Genomic DNA, 8,009 nt, shown 5'->3' on the forward strand with positions numbered 1-8,009 from the left:
TCATATTCAGCTCAATCTCTCCCAACTTACTCCATGCTAAACAATCAGAGCTACATTTTAATGCTTGTCTAAACAGTCTCAGACAGTGTAGTAAGCATTTTATTATCATTGCCTTATTTAACCTTAATATCATTACTATAAGTTTGGAATAATGTGGAGGATCACCAATATAGGACAAGGTCAACTCATTGTCATCTCTCTCTTGAAACATAGTTATGGAACAGTCTAAGGCTAGAGAGAAAGTAGACAGGAAACAAGTTACTTTCACTGGTAAATCAAGTTTTTGTAGGTCTAGAAGAGTTAAAGAAGTGTGGTAAACAAGCTGTACAGAATAAATTCAAGATGTGTTATAAACAGGAGTATGACCTATTTGAAAGAGAAAGAAGATAGAAGGTAAATAAAAGGACAGAGTATATCAAATGGCAATATAAAAGAGTAACTTAAGGGAGGGCCCAGGGGGAAAAAAAAAGGAAATCCAAGAGAGAGGAAAGTTATGAAGCAGCAGGGGTTGCTAAATTAGAATGTGTGAATTTCAATTATAGGAATCAAAGAAGAGAAACAGATGTGCACGTACACAACACACTCAAATATTTAGACTACCATCCTCATAAAGGCTTACCAAACAGAAAGACTAAGCATGTGCTTAGCGTACCATTAAATTATTGTGTTTGAATGCATTTGGGGGAAATTATTTAATATTTTAAATAAAAACAAACCTTTGAAGGAGTAATTGTTGGGAAATAATCTAGAATCTTGTTGGACTTCCTTACTTGTGTTTGTAATACATTTTTATTTTGAAGTATGTATATGAAAGAGCACCTTAATGTCTTCAGATCTTGGAACAGCCTGAAAGTCTTACTCTGACCCCATGTCCCACACAACCGTTTCTACCATTCTTTTCCTATCCCCTATGTCTGTGCGGTCCAATAACATTCAAGTCAGGTCAACTAAATAGTAGTTCACAACATATTCTTAAGAACAAAATATGACATGGAAAATTACTAGTTTTTCAAGTCAGTCATAGCTTTCTGAATCATATGAGCTTTCCTGAGCACATTACAACACTCATCTTAATTGTTGCAATTCAGATTTGAACGTTTTTATTTCCTTTCTCTATTCAGGAAGAAGTCATAGCCCTTGTATTGACTACATGCCCTTATTCATCCAAATTTACTTCCTCCTCATGCTTACTTTCTCCTTCCCTTGCTAACCCTAGAGACAGTAGCCAGGGAAGGAGGACTGGGGAAGGACAAAAAAACATGGCAAGAGGTGAAAAATTCAACCACAAATTCTTGTAAATAATAAACTCAGCATTTCCTCTCATGCTTAGTTTTGCTGATTCCAAAAGGACTTACCCGGTAGTCCTGCTGACACATTTTCTTCTGTCACCCTTGCTTTCCTCCCTGTTCTGCTTTCCCATGTATTTCTTAGTAACTTATGTTTCTTGTTTCTTAAATAATTTTGGGCATTGTGTGTGAATGTTCATTTTCTAAAACATTATGTAATTAAAACATTCATTGTCCTTGCACATGACAGTCATGTTGATTGAGTAGAATTAGTAGGTCATAAACATTTTGTGATATTTTTGAAAGTCATGTTGGCAAAGATTGCTTAAAGAGAATCATTGTCCAGATCTTCAGTTTCATATGTACTTTACTAAAATCTCTTCCTTCCAAATTCCCCCATTACAATTGTCTTTGCTTTACTTTACAACAGAAATATGAGTATCTTTCTTTCTCACTTTTATTATAGCTCACTTCCCTGGGGTATACTAAACTCCAGTGTTTCAATTAACATAAAATACTGGTACATGTTTAGAAAAGGAATTACTCTACCTACAGGTGATAAATACATTTGAAACAATGTTTCAATTTCTTTGTTTTTAATAAAATTGAAGGGATTTATATTAAGAGATGCTATTAGCTGATTCATCATTAATAATAATTATTGATGGTAGTTCATTACATGATTTGGGGCACTTAACTCAAAAAGAGTTCAACAAATCAAATGGCATTGCTATAACAAACCTTTTTCCACTCTTACTTCTGTTATTTATCTGAACAAGATTTCTCAGTTTCTGAACCCATAATCTTGTAGATTATGGTAATAAATAACATCAGTTATGACAGATACAAGTTAAAAAGTCTAATTCACATGTCACCCTGAACAAGCCTGATCCAGTCTGATCTCAGAAGCTAAGCAGGGTCGGGCCTGGTTAGTACTTGGATGGGAGACCACCTAGGAAGACCAGGTGCTGTAGGCGTAAAAAATAAAATAAATAAATAAAATAAATAAATAAATAAAAATGAAATGTCTAATTCATTTCATTAAGAGATGGCTTTGCAATAAAATTGTATTTTTTATGTTTAGTATTAGTAATTATATACCAACATTTCAATATAAAGCATATATTCAGCTGCAGCAAATGGGGAATGGGAGAGACTGATACCCAGGAAAAAATAAGCCAAGTAATTAGTAAATTATATTGCAGGTTAGAAAGTGAAAATTCTGTAGACAAAAAGAAAATGAACACAATGGTGGAGATATAAGGATGAGGAACTGAGTTGAGATTTGAAGAGGGTGAGGGAATTAATGTTCTAGACAAAGAGAACATAGTACAATACCCCCAAGGCAGCACCAGGTGTGGTGTGTTTGAGGAACAGCAAGATGGCCAGTATGGGTGGAGATTAATCAGTGGGAAAGAGTCAAAGTAGATTCAGAAATGTAAGGAGAGTGGTGGTGGTGGTGGTGGTGGTGGTGGTGGTGGTGGTTTCTGGTTAGTCTATTTATAGACTACTTAATAGACTATTTTAAGTAGTTCATCTTTTACTCTGAGCAAGATAAGGAGTCTTCGGAGAATTTTCAATAAAGGAATGATGTAATCTGATTTAAAATGTAAAAGGTTACCCTAGTTATCTTGTTAAGAATAGACACTTGAGACTGATAAAGAGAGTTAGGAGGCAGAGGCAGGATTCTAAGCATGAGATAGATAATGGTGACTCTGACCAGGGTGATAATAATAATGGACATAGATATATTTTTAAAGTGATGCAAATAGGATTTCCTAAAGAATTGGATATGAGATATGGGAGAAAGAGAGGAATTAATGATGATCTCAAAAAGTTTGGTCAGAAGAGCTGAAAATTGGTGGTTTTGCCATCAACTTTTTTTTTTCATGTGACAGTGGAAACCTTGAATCCATATTGGCAATCCATGGAGTTTCCTTCTTTACATTCTGTAATGGCTAAAGATACGTAGGTTAAGAAAGTTTCTCTGAAAGACTTTAATGCCTATTTCAGATTGCCTTGTTTATCTTCTTTATGAAGTGAATTGTGCACAAAGAGTCAGAGCTGAGTTTGAATCTGAATTAGAGCCAATCCCCAGAAATACTTCATTCAGACTTACATAGCAGTCCATCTTGTCTTATTTCCTAATTGGCCGTTAACACTGGTTCTCTAAAAATTTTTTTCTAGCATCTAAATCAAGTTCTTGGTTTGGTGGTCAACATAATGAATGTCCTTTGTTTTGATCATAAAAGCTATCACAAAATAATTACAGTAATTTACTTTTGTTCAATAAAAAATCTCTTTAACCTACCCATGGCATTTTTACTTTTTATCAAATGACATTTTGTGGTTACTGTTTGGATAGTTGTGCGCTAGTTAATTACTGCTTGGCTATCGCCCATGGGAACATAGGTCATCACCCATGGGAACATAACATTCTAACAATAAGCTTTCTGCTTCTGTACCCCCGCCTGCACACCCGACCTGTGGGTTGACAGGTAGTGAATAGGAGAAAAACAGACCTTTGTGTTTAACACAGAATGAGGAATGGGATTTAGGGCTTAAAAACCCTGTACCTCTACATTTCGGGGCTGCTTAATTTGGGGTCTGCGTACTCCTGGCAGACCCAGCTGGCTGAATAAAGAGTGTGTTTCCTATAACTCACTGGTTTCTGGTGGTCCATGTGTCTATCAGGGGCTGGCGGCCACAACAGTTGTTTCTCTGTATTTGTAAATTGAATTAATTAATAGGTCATGAACTATATTGATGATTCCTCTTTCTTTTTATCCATACTTGAAGATTTTCACATTATTTTTCAGTATTCTCTCTATAATACCAGACCCATGGGACTGACTTTTCCAGAATAATCTTAATTTCATATAAAGCTTTAAAACATACAATGAAACTCATATACCAGCAATTGCAGTCATGTTGAAGATCCCTCAAACCTTATTCCCTTCTAATCTAGTTGCTTGGCACAAAACTTCAAAGTCATCCATTACTCTGTTGGCATCCTCATCCATTAACCAAGTCTGTTTTCTTCTTTATTCTAATATCTGTTAACTATAGTCTCCTCTCAATGTGCACCAGCCCTGCTTTAACTCACTCTTAATATTGCTATCTTGACTCACTTGTATAGCGAATACAGCAAAAATTACTGATTTAAAAGCTGTTTATAGTTATCTCAACATTCTAGGAATCACAGAAATCATCTTTAAGGGCTCATTTGTTTGGAAAAACCAATTACTTACTCTCTGATTATGAAAGCTAAAGACACTTAGCTAACTAGTAGGAAAAGCTCTGCAAATAAAGCAAAAGAATTCTCTTCAGTGGATGTCAGGATTATTATTATTTTATTTTTCTTACTCATAGGAGCCCTGGGACCTAATAAAGAAGTAATATTAGAGAGAGGTCTCTGATTTGAGTAGAAACAAGTTCCAGAAACATGGCAGAATGTTGGGAGAACCGCTGTGACAGGGCAAGGTTAATGGACACAAGGGCAAGCACGATCCGATAAGCAATTAAAAATTTTATATTTTGTTTTCCTACAGATTTCTTTAAATATTGATTAAAAACTAGTAGCAGTGATATTAGGAAGAAGCATAGACAAGAGAATAGAGGTGATCCTAAAGAAGGTAGGATGAGTAGTTTGAAAAATAATCAAAACATGTAAACATCCACTGGAGAGTTTCAGAAATTTTAGGCATGGGGACTGAATTCTTTGCAGGACTACAGGTAATGGCTCAATTGAAATCTTGGAGTATTAAAAGGAAAGTTGATTTTAAATGTGTGGAAATTTTGTGCCCACTTAGGATGCCTATCCTGCTTTCCATGTTGTTCTTTATTCTCTTTCTGAGTTATCTTTCAAATAAACCATATTTTTCTCACTAAACTCATTAAATCCATACTATCTTCCATACAAAGTCAAGACTCCTTGCTTGTCCTCTTTTTCTTAGTTTCCTAATGTAAATTCTTCCATATCTTTAGGTAACTTCTATTTTACTCATACTACTTCCAGGGTCCCAAGTGTGTCGTATTTTCATATGCCTCAAAGCCTTTGCACCAGTTATATCTGTGACTGAAGTATTTCCTCCCTTATCTGCATGACCACTATTGATGCATTTTCAGATTTAGCTCAGGACAGAGTTTTCGTGAGACCCTTTATGTCTAGTTAGGAGATGCTTATCCATGTTCTCAAGGGATCCATATACGCTGCCATCAAAACCTACATTACATTCCGTTACAGTTGATTTTCTTGTTTATGGTGTCTTGTTCATCTATAAATTTATACCATCTATCTAGAGACTAGCATCTCCTAAATGTTCAGTAGATATATGAATAGATAAATTAAAGTAGTCAGGGAGCCAGAGGATGTTTTAAAAAGATACTCTTATACTTTTAATATAAAAATAAAACGTATAGTATAGATCATTCATAAATAAAGTGTGATTTGATTTTTGTTTGATCACTTCAGAACTTTTAGTATGTACATAGATGTGTGTATAAATATAAATATTTGCCGATGTTTGTAAAATGTAATCATATTATAATATTCTGTATCCTGCTTTTCTTACATAGATTTAAGTCAGTACACAGAAAGTGACATTATTTTTTAACAGTTGCAAAGTATTCCATTGAATGGATATTCTAAATTTTATTAACAACTTTCTCCTCTTATTGGACACATGCTTGCTTCAAAAATTCACTATTCTAAATAATTGCATATTAATATTGGCATACTTGTTCACTTGTTTCTTTATTACCTATTCCTACAAGTGAATTCTTAAATATTTTGGATTTAAGGATTAAACTATAAATACATGGGAGAAAGTCTACACTGCGTATATTTTGTACCCAATTCTTATTATGGTTATGAAAGGCTGAGGTTTTCCGCAAGTAACTCAGTGTGATGTTCCTTGTTTTCGCAAACAGCTGCTTTCAAAAAGGGAAGAACATTGCGCTCCTAAAAAAAAAATCCATGTATGAAAACATTCATCTCTATGCTGACAAAATACAAATCAATTTTACAAGGATGAACATACTGCTCGCATACCACTTTTGGAATTCAATAGGAAAAATAAGTTTGGTTGTCACTTAACATTACATTTTTTCTCTAGAGACAATAAGAGAAAAGATTCTTTTTATCATAAATAAATGATAACATTCTTATACCAGGAGCATTAACAATAAGAAAGATACAAATATTTCAGAACCCCACCAGATTATATTTGCCCATTTGTACTGGCACTTTTATAAGGACTTAAGTTTTGCTTGGAATTCAGATGTTTTCCTCTTTTCAACTTCTTCATCCTAAATGTAAATTTCTGGTCTCTGAGATTGTGTTCTTCATGATGGAAAGTCACTGTGCGATTTCCTCTCTCTTATTCTAAGTGTTTCTGGGATCTTTTAAAAAAAGAGTTCAAAGAGTTTTCTAACTCTGAGATAAGATATGCTTAAATGGAAAGGAAAATGGGCATAGAGTCAAAATGTCAGTTTCAATCCTGTTCTTCTACATTAGAAACAATGTTGGGTAAGCCATTTAACTTATTTAAGGATCAGCAATCTTATCTGGAAGATGAAGAAAGTATTAAATGAGGCAGCATGCCAGAAAATGTACAACACGTTACCAGAGCAAAGAATGGGACATCTGCAATTGTTAGTAGGCCAGACTGGCTTGACTTTCCCCAAAAGCCTTAGTTTCCTTCTCTTTCTTCTTTACGTGTCAAATTCGGTATCTACTATTCCTCTTTTTCTCTGGGAATATGTTTTCCTTCCTCATGTTCAGTAACTGAATTTTAAGCGGCTTTTACTTATTTTTTAAATAAAAGGTCTAATTCTTTTCAATTTTGATACCCATTTTCCAGACTTGATGATTTTTCAGGAAGTGAAAAAACTGCTGCAATGTCCGTTTTCTCTTCTGACTACCCTATCCGGTAACTCACTCATACTGGCAGTCTTGCTTTCTAGTGCATGTATAACACCGGCATATTTTGACCAACCAAGGGAAGTACCCTCTTTCCTGCAATCTCATCCGATGGCTACAACTGCACTCCACTCCTTCCTCATATCCTATGTTTCCGTTTTATTGTCTCTCTTATTTGGTCAGCCCACTGTTTCCCCCACTGTAGTCATACTTACTCCTTCACTATTTATTGAACCTAATTTTAAAATGACTTACTTTTATATTCTACTTTTTGATCCTTTTAACTTTATATATGCCTGGATTTAAATTGATCTTCCAAGTACTGTAGCAGAAGGGAAGGACTGATGCTTCTCCTTCCTCCTTTTATGAGTTCAGACGGTCAGGTCCAGAATTCAAGTTCATGTTTATGATGATTCCATTCACTTCTCACAAAACGGTTAAATCCATAAATCTTTTCTTGTTTCTGGATGGTGCCATTGGAGCTATATACGCATGCGCTATGACAATAGAGGACTGAAATCAACACAACTATGTAGAGGCTTTCTTCTGCTCTAGATTGCTGTTTCTTTCTACTCATTTGTCTGATGATAAGTTAAAATTACCTTCCTTGTCCTTAATTTCTAAAATGACACAAGTTGAACTTTTTAATATTTCTTCAAGGCATGTATTGTTTCACCTTCAGAAACCACTAACCTTTGACTCTCCTTTCAGTCAAACTTTTACTGTATCTGTTCTTGGAAATTGCAGTGGCCAGTAAAGAGTAAAAGAAGAACTTCTCATCTCTAGCATTTCTTTAGAAT

At 34.7% G+C, this 8,009-nt stretch overlaps 1 pseudogene; it reads left to right on the forward strand.

Annotated features, from left to right (window-relative positions):
- The first annotated feature begins 2,144 nt into the window (after positions 1 to 2,144).
- On the forward strand, positions 2,145 to 2,263 carry LOC111743606 (annotated as a pseudogene).
- Positions 2,264 to 8,009: the final 5,746 nt, after the last annotated feature.

Source organism: Pteropus vampyrus, unplaced genomic scaffold (assembly GCF_000151845.1).
Source record: "Pteropus vampyrus isolate Shadow unplaced genomic scaffold, Pvam_2.0 Scaffold116, whole genome shotgun sequence".
Lineage (NCBI taxonomy): Eukaryota > Metazoa > Chordata > Mammalia > Chiroptera > Pteropodidae > Pteropus > Pteropus vampyrus.